Source organism: Capsicum annuum, chromosome 10 (genome assembly GCF_002878395.1).
Source record: "Capsicum annuum cultivar UCD-10X-F1 chromosome 10, UCD10Xv1.1, whole genome shotgun sequence".
Taxonomy (NCBI): domain Eukaryota; kingdom Viridiplantae; phylum Streptophyta; class Magnoliopsida; order Solanales; family Solanaceae; genus Capsicum; species Capsicum annuum.
The window spans coordinates 199,969,722-199,988,261 of NC_061120.1; the positions used below are offsets into that span (position 1 = coordinate 199,969,722).

General features: G+C 34.3%; 1 pseudogene; it reads left to right on the forward strand.

The window, feature by feature from the left end:
* Positions 1–18,540, forward strand: part of LOC107844555 — an 82,341-nt pseudogene that overhangs the window by 19,045 nt on the left and 44,756 nt on the right.

Sequence of the window (18,540 nt, forward strand, 5' to 3'; positions counted from 1 at the left end):
GAAATTAAAGATAATTATCAATAAATCATGTAAAATCAAAATATGAAAATAAATGAGTAAAACATTATAAAATAATGATAATTATCAACAATCTATTAACAATTGCAAAAGATATGTGAAAATTGCATATTGTGTCATTTAACGATCAAAGAGCCTAAATCCGTTAATTTTAAGTATGGAGAGCCAAAACTGGGTGTCAATAGTCGCTCCTCCACACTCAACAATGCAAGACTACCCATACTAACTGCCTTCCTACTCAAGCCATCCGCCACTACATTGGCCTTGCCCGGATGATACAGGATAGTCATATCATAATCTTTCAACAACACCATCCATCTACATTGCCTCAAATTCAACTCTTTTTTCTTAAAGATATACTGAAGGCTGCGATGGTCAGTGTACACCTCACAATGAAGTCCATACAAATAGTGCCTCCACAACTTCAATACAATCACAACCGCTAGTAACTCTAAATCATGAGTAGGATAATTCCTCTCATATGACTTCAACTAGCTCGAAGCATATGCTACCGCCTTATTTTTCTGCATCAACACACCACCCAAACCAATACCGAAAGCATTACAAAACACAGGTAAGCCCTCACCTTCAACAGGTAGGGTCAAGATAGGAGCTGAAGTCAATAAAATCTTGAGCATTTGAAAGCTTTCCTTGCACTTATCTGACAACTGAAAAGCCACATTCTTTTGAGTCAATCGAGTCATAGGAGCTGCAATAGAAGAGAAACCCTGCACAAATTGCCAATAATAGCCTGTCATCCCAATAAAACTTCAAATATCTGAAGGTAAAGTAGGTCGTGACCAATTCCTAACTGCCTCAACCTTGGCCGGATCGACCATAATACTATCCTTGGACACCACGTGTCCCAAGAATGCCATAGAATTAAGCCAAAATTAACACTTTAAAAACTTGGCATATAACTTCTCATCCTTCAACCTCTGGTGTACAATCCTCAAATGTTTGGCATGATCTGCCTCACTCTTAGAATACACCAAAATATCATCGATAAACACAATCATAAAAGAATCAAGATAAGTCTAAAATACCCTGTTCATCAACTCCATAAATGTTGCTAGGGCATTAGTCAAGCCAAAGGACATAACTAAGAACTCATAGTGGTCATATCTAATCTGAAAAGCAATCTTAGGAATGTCCGAAACATGAATCTTCAATTGATGATACCCGATCTCAAGTCAATCTTCGAAAACACAGAAGCACCCTAAAGTTGATCAAACAAGGCATTAATGCGCGGAAGAGGATACTAATTCTTGAATGTCACTTTGTTCAACTATTGATAATCAATGCATATTCTCATAGACCCATCTTTCTTCATCACAAATAACACCAGAGCACCCCAAGGTGATACACTTGGTCGAATAAACACCTTGCTTAACAAGTCCTGAAGTTGATATTTCAATTTTTTCAACTCAGTTAGCACCATTCTATAAGGAGGAATATAAATGGGCTTAGTTCCCGGCTCTAGATCAATACCAAAATCAATATCTCTATCAGGAAGAACACATAGAAGATCAATATAAAATATATCTATGAACTCTCTAACCACCTCGACTAACTCTAAAGAAGGTGACTCAGTACCAGTATCACTAACATAAGCCAAATATGATAGACAACCCTTCTTAACTAACCGTTGAGCCTGAATGAATAAAATCACCTTCTTAGGATATGGACTCCAAACACTGCTCCACTCTAATCTAGGGCGATCAGGAATGACTAAAGTAACTATCTTGGCATGACAGTCCAAGATAGCATAATAAGGAGAAAGTCAATCAATTACATCAAAATCAACCATATCCAGGATAATCAAATCTATCTATGTAGGGTACAGAAAAAGCAAGAGTGAGTACGGAACCATGTGTACTCAACAAGCATTGTTGATCGAACCTAATTCAAAGTGGTGATGAGTGAAACCACTTAAATTATCTAAAAATAAACATACAACCTTCACTCAGGAAAATCATCTTAATCTAACTGAATAGTCAAGTTTAACAATCATAAAGATATCATAACGTAATTTAAGAATTTCTTAATCTACTGAAATCAATAATGCATATACAACAAGTACAAGGTCAATATATACACTTTAACCAATCTGAACCAAATAAATCAATGTGATGTGATGCGATGCAATGCAATGCGTATGTTGTGTACACACCTATCGAGCAATGGCTTCAAGGTCAGGACCTATGGGGGACTCACAATGTTCATGTACTGTGCAGGCGGGCACTTCGATATTAATTAATATATTGTGCAGGTGTGCACTCCGATCCCAATAAATATACTGTGCAAGCATGCACTCCGATCTCAATATATATATCGTGCAAGCATGCACTCCGATCTCAATAAATATACTGCATCGGTTGCACTCCGATTCAAATAAATATATATAATATTGTACAGGCGTGCACTCCGATACCACATGAAATGAAATGCATGGTGTGCAGGCATGCAACTCCAACCCCAAATCATCAATAAAGTCAAGCAAAGAACTTCATGTCTCAAGTCAGATCAAACATTAGTTTTAAAGTCAACTCGACTTATCGAGTAAGAGTATTCTCATTAGCTAGCTTTTTAAACAATTTATTTACCATAACCAATCAGTCCATCGGGCTAGCAAATAGGGAAAAATAGTTCAAATATATAATCAACTTACTTTATCCCCTCAGACAACACCGGTACCCACATAGATGCTTGTCACAATCACCAATACGGGACCCCCAATTTCTATTACTCCCATTACACATAACTAACAAATATTCAAATAAGCACTTTGGAAAGAGTCTAAGAAAACTATCAACTTGCCTCAAATCGAAGCCAAACGTTAATTAATAAACTTGCCCTTATGTAAACCTTTTGAATGATAAAAATCTATCCAAACACACATTCCCCGTAAGAATACAAATCTAATGACTCCCATATTGCTATATTTAACTCAAAAAATAGTCAAATCTCAATTTTCATGAATTTTGAATATGAAACTAACTCTTAATCATCTACACAAACCATATCTCCATATTCCCATTCGCACTTTATTAGTGAATATCAACTATCATGTCTCTGAATAAGAATTTAAATCAAAATCCTAAAAAGATAATTGAAATAGTAATTTATAATTATCAAATCTCTAACAAAACACCATTATATAATTACTACCAGTGATGACCTATTATGTCTTCTTAATCATAACCCACTTAGTTTAAATACAGAAAAAAACAATTTTTTCCCTACTATGTTGCATTGTGACTACAACTTCACGTTTTTCAAGATTCCATTGTATCCAATGTAACCATTCTACTATCTATCTATCTATCTTTTTATCTATCTATCTACATATATATAGAGAGAGATAAACAGACAGACATACAGACAGACAGATAGTAATAATATAAAATATAATAAACAGATAATAATAATATAGATAAGTAATAATATATAATATAATAAACAGATAAAATAATAAAGATAAATAATAATAGACAAATAATAATAATATAATATAATATAATATAATATAATATAATATAATATAATATAATATAATATAATATAATATAATAATAGACAGATAATAAATAATAGATGAATAGTAATTATAATAATAAAAATAATAATTAACAGTACAATAATTACCGATAATAATAATTATAAATACAGAAATAGATAATAATAATAATAACCAAGATATAAATAGATAATAAGCAGTATAAGAAAATAAAGCGGAGTTAAAGAGGATGTGTAATATATGATGTAAAATCCTACTCAATACTTTCTCCTTCGTTATCCTTAGTCCAGTGTAGTAGCAAAGTTATATAGATCAAATTGTATTTTCTCTCAATAAAATAAATTATTTTTTGCATTTTTGGATTTTTTGAGTTTTTTATTTTTATTTTTATTAATACCCTGTTCATCTCTTTCTCTTCAGTTTTAGGTATTTAGCAATGACTTCTTTAATCACACCCCATGATGATACAATAGTCCTTTCAAATCATTAGCGGACTTCTTTAGTTCCCTAGGAATTTACAGATTAATCCATCGTAATTTGCTAAACACTGAGAGAATAACCATATACTAGGGGTATATTTATAAATAATCTATCAATTTAACAAGATTGAAAAATTGGCGGTAAGCTGTACGGCTGTCCAGATCTATAATATTAAAATATAAGTAAATATGTACTAATATATAATTTATTAACTTTACAAGATCGAAAAATTGGCGGTAATCCACATGGTTATCTAGATTTGTTATATTAATAATAGACAGAAAATATGAACTTCATTAATTCAAACACAATCTACAAACTAGGGAGAAAAATACAAAGATCTATGTAACTACTACTTATATGTCTTAAGGAAGAAGTGAGGTTTCCCTTTCGGGAGTCCCCTGAAAGCTAGCGGCTACCGAAAAATAAAGGAATAAAAGACTAATATGCACTACACACTCTCTCTCTTTTTTTTTTTTATGAACAAACTTTATGAACAAAAACTTCAAAAGACTAAGAACTTCTCGCTCTTGATTTTTTTCTCTCTAACTTTCTATGTTTAAGTCTTCCATAAGGTGGTATTTATAGGCATTTGTGGACTTCAAATCTTGATTTGAATGTGCTTGATAAAATTTTTGCAAGACTTTGGATGGGTCCCATGATCACATGGCTATATCTTTACTTTAATTTTCATTCGTCTATTTATTTATCTATTATATCATTTCATATGTCTCTTAATTTGTCTATTATAAATATTGTCATTGCTTATGTATCCAGATTATGTGATGCTTTTGAGTCAAAATTTATTCCTAAATCATCGTTGACATTTGGGTCTTAGGCAAATTGATCCATGGCCGAATTGTAGTCTCAATCATATTCATCACTATCTCCGTCTGATAGTCCCAGTCTTGTTCCCGTTCTAGGTGGACTTGTTTCTTCTCTTGGAATTCTGGATCATAGTTCTTGTGGTTCTGGATTCATTGCTATTTTTTTGGGCAGTTGCTCTGCTAATAATTTTTTATTAAGTCTACTACTATTTTTTCTATATTTTTTTTTATTTTTCTTTTTTCTTAAAGAAAAGCCCTTCTTAGTCTGGGAAGAACTTCCTTCGTCTATTGTCTGTGTACTTGTGGTCTTGAAGCTGGCTGGGAGTATTCTCCCTGCACTTTTTGGCAAAGTGTCAGTCATTAACAGATTTGATGGGTCTTTACCAGCCACCGTTTGAGCTGGACTAGCTGTATCATTACCCGAAACAGTAAGTTCTTCTACATTCATTGGGGAATGCACACCCATTAACGAATTTAAGAAGTCTTTACCAGCTATCGTTTGAGCTGGACTATCTGTATCTTTACTCGATACAGTAGGTTTTTCAAGTTTTGAATAAGATGGAGAAATTTTGAAGATTATTTGAGTCTCATAAATCTGTTGAGTTTGTTGTGATAGTTCAAAATGAAGAATCTTAATACGATCTTGTAAAATACCTATATGTTCTAACATTTGTCCTTTTTCATTTACAAGGTTTTCATTATCTTGTCTTAAAACCTCATTGGCATGATTTAGTCTTTTAAAATCTTCATTCATAGAAGAACAATGATCACAAAATATACTTTTGTCTGTCTTTTTTAATATTACATTGGAGAACTTCTTTCATAGCTGGTCTTAGGGCTGGAGTAATATAATAATTTGGCCTTAAATTTCTACGGGCATAATCTAATGCCTCTTTTTAATCATCAAAACCTTTATAGAGATAGGTTGCATAGTCTTCTACAGAATCCATTACCCCTATCCATGTCTGAAATACTCCCTGTGTCTTTCCCCTAAGAACAACATAAAATTTTAATCTGTTACTGCTATTTTTCTCGGTAAAATAAAAATTTAAAGCATTTAGAGCTGAAACAAAGTATCTAATGTCTCTAGGTGTCTTGTTGTAGGAAATTCATAAGTTGTCGATCAGGCAGGTCTGTCTTTTGTCCACCCTTATATCTGGTCTTAGTTTGAAAGTCAGATTGGATGGCTCATAACTGACGACATTGTGAGGTCAGAAGATCAGTCTTTCTAATTTTGGATTTTCCAACATTGTTAGTGGCTTGCATCGAGTGTTTCTAAGTAATTTGTTTAAGTAGTCTTGAGAGGATGAGGCTTCCGCCTTTCCTTTGTCATTGCCTGTATTCATACTGAAAATAAAAATTGTTAGTTGTCTTCTTTTATTAGTCTACTTAGTTGATCTGCTAGGTTATTATCTTTTCCTTTAATATATTCTAAAACAATGTTGTAAATAGAAGTTGCATCTAAGAAATTTAACCACCTCCTTTTACTACTATTCTTTTCTTTTATTTTCTGATAGAATTTTACCATAGCCTCGCAATCTGTTCTTACTAATATTTCGGGTTTATTAAATATAGAAAGCTTAAAACTATTTAAACTATAAATTACTGCTAGTATTTCTGCATCTATGCTATTTAAATTGCCCTTTTCTTTATATTTTCACTTGAATAAGCACATATTTTCTCATCATTTTTGTAACTATACTTATTAGGCTTCGCTTTTAATACCGCTCCCCATCCTTGAAGGCTTCCATCTGTCTCGACTATTAAATAGTCTATTTCTAATGGTAATGTCAAGTTTGGGATATCTTGAATCATGCACTTAAGCTTTTGGACTAATTTTATGTCTTCAGTATTAAAAGTTTTTTGGATTGTTGATCCTATTTTAGAATATAACGGTCCTGCTACTTTTCCTAAGTTTTTAATAAAAGCTCTAGCATAATTTAATAGTCTTAAATTTTTTTTGTAAATCTTTAGTCTTGTCTAATCTATCTGGCATTTCTAAAACCTTTTTATCTATGTGTGGTTGTAGTTTTATTCTACCATCTCCAATGACTACTCCTAAAAAGTTAATATTATTTTTACATAATTTCATTTTCTTTCTACTTATTATTATTCCATTAACAAAGAAAAATTTAAAAACTTGTTTTAAATGTCCTAAATGTTCTCTCATATTATTGCTAAAAACTAGAATATCATCTACATAAACTAATACAAAATTTTTATAGTCTCCAAAAATACTATCCATTTTTCTTTGAAAAATTGGAGGGGCTGTTTTTAATCAGAACGGCATAACCAACCACTCAAAATGTCCTTCTGGACATGTAAAAGCTATCCATTTTATGCTCTCTTCATGCATCTTAATCTGTCAATATCCGGATTTACAATCAAATTTACTATATATTTTTCTTCCTTGTATTCTATTTATTAATTTTGTTTCATCTGGTAATTTATACCTATCCAGTACAGTAATATCATTTATTATTTTGTAATTTATTACCATTGTAGCTTTTCCTCTTACTATTTCACTATGGTTTCTTACTATGAAAGTTGCTGATCTATGTCTTGATTTGGATCTTCTAATTATCCCTAATTCTAGTAGCTCTTTTATTTGTATTTTAAAGTCTTTAAAGTCTTCATTTGTAGCTTCTATAGATGTTGTTTTTATAGTATATTCTGGATTAATTATTTCTAATTTGTAAGTAATTTGACTGGAGTCCCAATGTAGCAGGGGTTTCTCTCCAATTATCTCTAGTTTGTCCAGGATTTGTATTATTTTATCTAGGTCTTCTTGATCTTTAATTACTCCTATTTGTTTCATACCTTTCCTAAAATTGTATAATTCTGTTTCTAGCTTTATTAATTTATAGTCTTTTTCTATTTCTTCTACTATCAATAGATCTTGTAATTCCTCACAAATTGTTATCTTATCATTACAAGTACAATTTTCTCTTTTATCACATTCTAGGGTTTTTTCTTATTTTTTTTTGATTATTTGAGCTTTCGATTTTTTCTTCTGTCTTATCTTTAAGAAAACGATATTTAGTTAGCAGGGGTTGTGTCTGCACTGGTGAGTTAGTGATATTACTAGCGAATATTACCCAATTTTTTGTATCAAGACATCTGCCATTAATTTATATCATAAAATCTAATCCTAAGACAAAGTCTGCTTTTATGTTTAAATCTCTAACTAGTATTTCACTAAGTGTATATGATGGTTGGTAGAATTTTTCACAACTATTAATAAAACTTACCTTTTCTTTTGATATATAATCTGTATAGGTAGTATAGGTTCCGTCCATTTGCATGGATAGTTGAGATTTTGGCAATTTTTTAATTAACTTTGATGGTAAAATTCTACTATTTAAAATACTTTTTGTACATCCTGAATCAACTATAGCTAAGGTCTGGAACTCATAGTCTTGAATTTTTATTCTTCCTAAAACTTTGACTGTACTTATCTTTTTTTCTTCATTTCATACCATCCCTTCAAATGGTAAATTTATTGATTTTTTCTGTTTAACTTTATTATTTTCAACAAATGTATTTAATAATTCTACCTCTCCTAAATCTTCTTTTCTAATTATCTCTTTGTTGTACACTCTTATCTCTAATTTTTTTAGTCTTTCTTCTAATTCGAATATTCTGACTTCTGTTGTTCTAGTTATTGGTTCCTTCTTGTAAAATTTATTTATATTACGGGTTGATTTTGGAGTTTCTAAGATTTTTGATGCTTTGTCTATACATTTTATCCATCCTTCCTTGTAACATTTCCTGCATTTTTTCCTTTTATTTTTACTTGAAAACCACTTACAAAAAGAACACTTATTACTGTCTAATCCTTTTCCTTCCTCAAATTCATGTTCACATTTTTCTATCAAATTTACTAAATCATAATAGTCTGGGTTTGTCTTTTCTAATCCTATTTCATTTATAAATTCCTCTTCTCCAAAGTCTGAAGAATCAGATTTATTTATTTCTTCTTCAAAGACTTTCATACTTCTAATAGAGTATATACTTTGATTATCAGACATATATTCGTCTACATTTATTAAACTTTCATTTACATCTTCTATTAATTGTGCATTCCTAGATCTATTATTGATTCTTTTTGGACTAAGATTTGCTAAGTGCTCTATGCTACTGCAGGTAAAACATTCTAATTTATTTTGTAGGTTCTACTGGTGTTATATTTTCTTACATGTTTATTCTTATCTAGGTATGGCTTCCTTGCAGTTGATCTTATTAAATAATATTTCTTCTTGGGGCGATAGTCTTTTTTATATAACTTTCAATATTTCTTCTTTTTATAATCCTAGTCATAATGTTGTGTAGTATATATGTTTTTACAAAAATATGTATCACTTCTTTTTTATTATTTTTGTATCTGTATATTTGTACATTTTTCTTGTAATACATCCATTACATATTGTATTGTCCTATTGACCATTGGTTATTTGGGTTTTATATTACTCCTTCTCTCTTGGACCATTTTTCTTCTATCTCTCTTCCTAGAGCCCCTGGTAATTTATTAAATAATCTAGCTCCTAGAGTCTGATCAAACGAGTTTCCACTAATTGTGCTATAATAAAAGTAATCATTTAGAAATTCTTTAATCCTTGACCAATTATTAATACTTAGTTGTTTTAAATTTATTAGGGCTTTTTGCTGCAATACCACTAATCCACTATTGGGATCTTCTCGTGTTAGTAGAGTATGTACTTTGTTTACAAAATTGTATGGATTTGAACCTAGTTCTACTAATTCTTGAAAGTCTTATGGGAATATTGTCTTATAAGCTTCCCAAAGTGCATTAGTACTTTCTCCTAGAAATGTTTCTAAATATGTATACATAATTTCTGCATTTGGTTCTTGATTACACTGTATATGTTGTATGTAGTCTGCTACAACTACATTTTTCCATATGTCTTTTACATTATTCCATGTCTGAGGGTCATGAGCTGGTAAATTTAGAATTTTTCCTTTATTACCACCTTCTTGTCTTTTATTGGCATTCTTCTTCCTCTAGGTTTTATATCTTGTTCTGCTTGAATGTCTGGGTTCGTTCTGAATACTCTATATCTTGGTAAATTTCTTGTTTTTACTGGTACTCTTTGCATACCGGTTGTTCTAGAGAAAAAGGCTTGCAGTGCTTGCTGCACTTTCCATAAATTCTTTAATACTTTCATCTATACTATAAATCGACTTTGAGTCTTTACCTTTTTGTTCCTTTTTATGTTTATAACCATAATTATCTGTTCTTAATACACATTTTATAAAATGTTCTTTCATTTCTTCAAGTTTTAAGTTTCCTAATTTACAACCTGTGCATTTCAATATGTTATTGATATTTATGCTATATACTTCCATTACCAGACATATATTCATCTACATTTATTAAACTTTCATTTACATCTTCTATTTTTTATTTGGTTAATTTCTTTTCGTACCTCTTGTAGTACTAGCTTTATTTCCGTATTTTCTATGTTAGTCCAGTGTAGTAGCAAAGTTATATAGATCAAAGTGTATTTTGTCCAATAAAATAAATTATTTTTTGTATTTTTTGATTTTTTTATACCCTGTTCATCTCTTTCTCTTCAGTTTTAGGTATTTAGAAATGACTTCTTTAATCACACCCCAGGATGAGACAACAGTCCTTTCAAATCATTAGAGGACTTCTTTAGTTCCCTAGGAATTTACAGATTAATCCATCATCATTTACTAAACATTGATAGAATAACCATATACCAGAGGTATATTTATAAATAATTTACCAATTTAACAAGATCGAAAAACTAGCGGTAATCCGCACGGCCATCCAGAGCTATAATATTAAAAGATAAGTAAATATGTACTAATATATAATTTATTAACTTTACAAGATTGAAAAACTGGCAGTAATCCACACGGTTATCCAGATCTGTAATATTTATAATAGACAGAAAATATGAACTTCATTAATTCAAACATAATTTACTAACTAGGGAGAAAAATACAAAGGTCTATGTAACTACTACTTACATGTCTTAACGAAGAAGTGAGGTTTCCCTTTTGGGAGTCCCCTGAAAGCTAGCAGCTACCGAAAAATGAAGGAATAAAAGACTAATATACACTACACACTCTTTTTTTTTTATGAACAAATTTTATGAACAAAAACTTCAAAAGACTAAGTATGTAAGACCCCGTAAAATCCTAAGTCTAGAATTCAGCTCTTTAAGGTTCTCCAGCTCCAAGACTTAGAAAATTTTTTGCAAGTGTTCAACACTTAGTCTTATTTTAGACCTCCAAACTTTGGGGATTTATTTGGCAACCTTCCCAACCTTTGTTTTTGGATTTTTAAGTTGCATAGCGATGGGGCAAGGTCGTAGTACATCCCGGGTAAGTTTTGAAATTTTTCGGATAGTGTAAGGGCGTGTTTGGGTTTTCAAAATAGTAGCTCGGGGAGATAAGCCCGCATCGCACCAGCTAGAGCACCGCTATAAGGCAGGCGCCACTCGGTGGATAGCACGCTATAAGGCAGGAGCCTCCCCCTGGATCGCCCGAGGCCAATTTCTGCAGTCCAGCTCCGTGTCCTTGAGGGAATTTTGGTCAATTTTCATCCATATATAAGTCCCAAACACGGGATTGAGGACCCAAATTAGCTAATTACACTACTTTTCATAAAATTCACTGAAGAAACATCAAGAACAAGTATAGGGTTCAATTGGGGGTTTAAAGTTTCAAGCAAATTCCACTGTAAATTTCATGAATTCTTAATCTAAGGTATGTGTAGTGTTCATCCACGGATTTCTTTCGTCCATGGAGGTCAAGAATCAATATTTAAATACTAAATTATGATTGTTTCTTGGTGATATGATTTTATATATGTTAGTGATTGTTATTTGTGTTGTAAAGTAGTATTTTGATGTATTTTCATGGAGATGATGATCATGTTAGTTGGAACCCATGAATTTGAGTAATTTAATATGGTGAAACTTATGAATATACCTATGCCTTAAAGAGTGCATGCAAGGTGTTTGATAAAATTCTTAGGATGCTAGAAATTCAAGTTTCCATGGTTCCAAAGTATCTAAATGACAAGTCAATGTTAACTATTATAATTCAATATGAATTTCCATGCTAGTGTAGTGTTGCTATTGTTGTGGTATGAAGCATTCATGATAATGAAGTTATACAATATGTACATGATTTATATATATCTATGTACTCTCTACCATGCACAAGATGTTGAAAAACTACAGGTGATATACTATCCCCTACTTATGATGTTATGAAGTGTGAACTCCAATCTTATGATCAAGTCAGTCACGTGTGTCAATTTTTTTCTATCGAGTCCTGGGGTATTCATACTCGAAACATATAGTTGTGTACCTAGAGCCATGTCATGTTTCATGAAACCCGAAATCAAGCCATGATTCAGTAGAAATTAGTCAGTCATGTGACTCAGGAAACCCTATGATCTCAGTTAGTTATCAGATATCACTAGTATTCCATCAGTTAATGGAATATAGTAAACTCAGTCCATGTCTAGTCAGTTAATCATGTTCAGTCTCTTCAGATGGGAGTAGGAGTTAGCACCGAGTGAACCTAAGGACGGGAACACACACTGTCAGATAGGGGTGTGATTCTTAGCAGTCATCCTTGCATTGTAGAACTATGTAGCCAACATAGGTTGAGACATCAACACTGTTATATGACTGTTGATGAGGTGGCTTAGAAATTTTAGATGAGGGCCCTACCATTCTCTTTTGGGGACACTGTCAGATGAGGGTCACCCACAGTTGTCTTTACCTGTGGCGCGGTATTGACACCCTTCCAGTCAGGGCAGCTATTGGACCCCTGCACAGCTATTATAGAATATATGGGGCATGTCAGTTGAACAACTACCTCCCACAGTTTCAGACCCAGTCTCAGTAAAAGAAATTAGATAGTTCTTCAGATTTCAGTATACCAGGACTGTTAGATACAGTCAAATTCAGTTACAGTATGGAACTCAGATAGTTCCATCAAATTCAGGAACGTTAGACACATTCTCACATGTTATCAGAAATACAGTATCGGTCATGTTAGTTATTAGTAAACTATGTATTAGTGTACATATCCAGATATCATGTAATCATGATTCCAGTTACTATATATGTATGTTTGCACTCTTACGTTCATATCAGTCAGTCAGTTAGCATTGTTCATGCATGTAAACCCTTTTGCATTTAGCCTACCTCACTCGTATACTCAGTACTTTCAGTTGTACTGGTGCATTTGTGCTATGGTACTTTCTTTCATGTTACACCATAGGTTCAGAGACATGAGTTCCAGATCAGTAGTAGCATTCCAGTTGCAGAATTGCAGTGAGTCCATATCCATTCGAGGACGATATTATTTTATTTCATTCATTATTTCAGTTCAGTTTTGCCAGATGGAGTTAGTTGGAGACATGTTTCTTCAACTCCTTATTTCAGACAGCATTTAGAGGCTTTTAGATTTAGTTCATATTTGATTTAGTTTTCAGCATTTTGGGTATTCACTACCCCACATGGATGTTACTATTTGTCAGAAATTTTATTCAGTTGAACCTTATGTCCTATTGTTCATGTTTTTTGCATTATTATGTTATATATTATAGTATACATGTACAGATATTAGTCATGGATTGGCTTGTTGTCCCTCGGGATCATGGGCACCATGTAGCATTTCGATTCAGAAAATCAGGGTGTTACAAACTTAGTATCAAAGCTTAAGGTTAAATAAAGTCCTAGGAAATCTGAAAGTCGTATCTAGTAGAGTCTTGTAAATGGGTATGTTGTGTGCCACATTTATGTGCAGGAGGCTATAAGATGTTTTAGGAACAGTTTTCCTTCTTTCAGTATTTATGTCATGCTAGTGAGCATAATCTCAAGTTAAACTTTTAGTCTAATCCGTTCTTCTCTAATTTCAGAATATGCCTCCAAAGAGAAGAAACCAGCCAGCTCCTCAGCCTGAAGATCCTTTGGGAGAATATGTCTCTCATATGGAGTTTATGGTTGCATTCACTACACTTGATCATTCTGTGGCTGCCCAGAATGAATGGCCACTAGTTATTCCGGCCAATCCAGTGGTCAACTCAGCCGCAGCTAGGATTCTGTACTTCACCTAAATGAACCCTCTATCTTTCTTTAGGTCTAAGTCTGATGAACACTCTCAGGAGTTCATTGACCAAGTCCAAAATGTTATAGACATCATGGGAGTTACTTCTGTTGAGAGCGCTGAGTTAGCCATATACAAGTTACAAGATATGGCTCATACTTGGTACAAACAGTGGAAGTTTGAGAGGTTAGAGGATGTAGGTCCTGTTGAGTGGGAGGAATTTGTCACGGCTTTCTTAGACAGGTTCTTTCCCCAAGAGATGCAAAGTTCTTAAATTCATCAACCTCAGATAGGGAAATATGACGGTTAACGAGTATTTTCTCAAATTCACTCTATTAGCTAGATATGCCCCTGATGTGGTTGCAGACAACAGGGCTAAGATGAGAAAGTTTATGTCAGGGGTGAATAATAGCGTGGTAAATGAATGTAGGTCTGTGATGCTAAACAGTGATATGACTTTAGCCAGACTCATGACCCATGCTCAGAAAATAGAGGAGCAGAAGGTTAGGACAAGGGAGAGCCAGAACAAAAAAGCAAGATCAGGTAGTTTTAGTTTTGCTCAACCCAAATCAGAGGGAGGAAACCGTTCACAGTTTCGTCCTAAGTCGTCAACTCTAGTTCATTCTTCAGCCAGTGTTCCAGCTCCTTCCTCCACCAGTGCCCCAGTGCCAAAATTCAGAGATGGAAATAGAGATATAGAACCAGGCTCTAAGTCTCAGGGTAGTGTCAGCAGTGCCCGAACCAATCCCCTTTACCAGACTTATGGTAAGAACCACAAGGGTGTTTGCAGATCTAGTAGTGATGTCTATTTTGGTTGTGGAAAGCCAGGACACATAGTTAGAGATTGTCCTCAGTTTGGTTATCAGGGTCAGTAAAATCATTCCACAGCTCAGTCCAGCCATCCGAACTAGCAGGGTGCCACTTCTAGTGCTACTAGTAGGCAACGCCCAAATAAATTCTATGCTCTTCAGACCCAACAAGATCAGGAAAATTCTCCTGATGTCGTTACTGGTACCTTACATATTTTCTATGTTCATACTTATGCTTTGCTAGACCCAGGTGCATCCTTGTCTTTTGTTACTCCTTACATAGCAGGAGATTTTGGAATCAATCCTAAAATTTTAGTAGAGCCCTTTTCAGTCTCTACCCTAGTGGGTAAAACTATCATAGCTCGGTGGGTATACAGGAACTGCCCGATTATGATATTTCAGAAATCCACGTCAGTAGATTTATTTGAGTTAGAGATGATTGATTTTAATATCATTCTCGACATAGATTGACTTTATTCCTGCTATGCCACAGTCAATTGAAAAAATAGGATAGTTAAGTTTCAGTTCCCGAATGAGCCCGTCCTAGAGTGGAAGGGTAGTACTTCATCTTTCAAGGGTCAGCTTATTTCCTACCTTCATGCAAGGAAAATGATTTCTAAGGGGTGTGTGTATCATCTCGTATATGTTAAAGATTTCAGTTCTGAATCTCCCAGTTTTGAATCAGTCCCAGTGGTTAATGATTATTCAGATGTCTTTCCTAAAGATCTTTCAGGCATTTCTCACAAAAGGGAAATAGACTTCAGCATAGACCTTCTCCCAAATAGTCAGCCTATTTCTATTCTGCCATACAGAATGGCACCATCAGAACATAAGGAACAGAAATATCAGTTAAAGAATCTCTTAGATAAGGGGTTCATTAGGCCCAGTGTATCCCCATAGGGTGCACCAGTCTTATTCATGCGAAAGAAAGATGGTTCTCTCAGGATGTGTATCAATTACCGTTAGCTCAACAAAGTTACTATCAAGAACAGGTATCCACTTCCTAGAATAGATGACTTATTTGACCAACTTCAGGGTGCCAGTTATTTCTCCAAGATAGACCTCAGATCAGGCTACACCAGCTTCGAGTTATAGAATGTGACATCCTAAAGATAACTTTTTGTACTCGGTATGGTCACTTCAAATTTCTAGTCATGTCCTTTGGTCTTACCAATGCCCCTACAACTTTCATGGACTTGATGAACCGGGTGTTCAAGCAGTACTTAGACATATTCATAATAGTCTTCATAGATGATATTATAGTCTATTCTCGCACAGAGCGTGATCATTCTGACCATCTCAGAATTTTTCTTCAAACCCTCAGAGATCATCAGTTGTTCGCCAAGTTTAGTAAGTGCAATTTTTTTCTAAGATCAGTAGAATTCCTTGGCCATATTGTTTCTGCTGATGGAATTAGAGTAGTTCCTTAGAAGACCGAAGTGGTAATAAACTGGCCTCGTCTCGTATCTCCATCAGATATTAGGAGTTTCTTTGATCTGGCTGGCTATTACAGACGGTTTGTCGAGGAATTTTCTTCTATTGCATCTCCTATGTCCAGATTGACTCAGAAAAAGGTCAAGTTTTAGTGGTCAGATTCTTGCGAGAAGAGTTTTTAGGAGTTGAAGACTCGACTCACCTCAGCTCCAGTTCTAGCTCTTCCAGAAGGTTCAGACGGTTACGTAGTCTATTGTGATGCATCCAGAGTGGGTTTAGGTTATATCCTCATGCAGCATGGTAAGGTCATAGCCTACTCCTCCAGACAGTTAAAGCCGCATGAGAAGAATTATCCTACTCATGATCTTGAGTTAGCAGCCATAGTATTTGCCTTAAAGATTTGGAGGCATTATCTATACGGAGTTCATGTAGATGTATTCACAGATCATAAGAGTCTCCAGTATGTCTTTTCTCAAAAATATCTTAATCTTTGTCAGAGAAGGTGGTTAGAGCTCTTGAAAGATTATGACATGAGAGCTCTTTATCATCCGGGCAAGGCCAAAGTTGTGGCTGATGCTCTTAGTAGACTATTCATGGGTAGGGTTTCTCACATAGAGGATAGCAAGAAGAAGATATCCTAGTAAATCCATCAGTTTGCTAGATTACATTCACTTATTCAAATCTTCAGAGGGTGGTGTATGTGTTCAGAGCAATTCAGAGTCATCTGTAGTTTCTGAGGTAAAAGAAATACAAGACAAGGATCCTAGCCTTGTCAAGCTAAAAGAGTCGGTTTAAAATAAAAAAATAGAGGTTTTCTCCCAAGAAGGAGATGGTGTTCTTCGTTGTCAGGGTCTTCTGTGTGTTCCAGGTGTAGATGACTTAAGGCAACGAATTCTTGCAGAAGCGCATGGTGCACGATACTCTATTCATCCATGGGTTACTAAGATGTACCGTGACTTGTAGGAGATCTATTAATGGAGTGGAATGAATAGAGATATTGCAGAGTTTGTGGCTAAGTTCTCTACATGTCAGCAGGTTAAGATAGAGCATCAGAAACCTAGTGGTCCCATACAGGAGTTTACCATTCCTACTTGAAAGTGGGAAGAAGTAAACATAGACTTAGTGATGGGTTTTCCTTGAACTCGTCATTAGCATGATTCAGTTTGGGTCATTGTTGGCAGAATGACCAAGTCAGCTCATTTTCTTCTAGTTCGTACTTCTTATTCAGCTAAGGATTATGCCAAACTCTATATCAGGGAGTTGGTCAAATTACACGATGTTCCATTATCTATCATCTCAGATAGAGGTACCCAGTTCACCTCTCACTTCTGGAAAGCATTCCAAAAGGGTCTTGGTACCTAAGTCCATCTCAGTACAGCATTTCATCCTTAGACAGATGGTCAAGCAAAAAGGACCATTTAGACTCTTGAAGATATGCTAAGGGCTTGTACAATTGATTTCAAGGGAATTTAGGATGACCACTTGTCTTTGATTGAGTTTTCATACAACAATAGCTATCATTCCAGTATTCAGATGGCTCCATTCAAAGCTCTCTATGGTAGGAGGTGTAGATCTCCAATCGGTTGGTTTGAAGTTAGTGAGGCCTCAGTCATAGGTCCTGACTTGGTATTCAATGCCTTAGAGAAAGTTCAGTTGATCAGAGAGAGACTTTGAGCTGCTCAAAGCCAACAGAAGTCTTATGCAAATATTCGTAGAAAGGATCTTGAGTTAGAGGTCAATGACTATGTCTATCTCAAGATATCTCCCATGTAGGGAGTGAAGAGGTTCGGCAAGAAGGGGATACTTATTCCCTGAGATATCATCCCTTCAGGATTCTTAGTCGCTTTGGCAAGGTGGCTTATGAGCTTGAATTGCCTTCAGATTTAGCCTCAGTTCATCCGGTCTTCCATTTCTTTTTGCTCAAGAAGTACATAGGTGACCCAATAGTTGTAGTCCCTATTTAGAGCATTGATGTTCAGAACAACCTCTCTTATGAAGAGATTCCAGTTGAAATCTTAGACTATCAGACCCGTCGATTGAGGAATAAAGAAGTTCCTCTAGTTAAGGTTCTTTGGAAAAATTATTCTATTGACAGAGCTACTTGGGAAGTAGAAGTAGATATGCATACCAAGTATTCTCACCTTTTTTCTGCCAATTCAGATTAAGCTCAAGGTAATAGTTCTCCTTAAGCTTATTCAGTTTCATATTTATTTCCCATCATAAACTTGGTATCTATTACCACTGCATACTCAGTCATACACTCATGTATCAGTTCAGTTATAAAAATCATGCATCAACTATGCATTCTCATCTTGAGAAACTCAGTTTATCA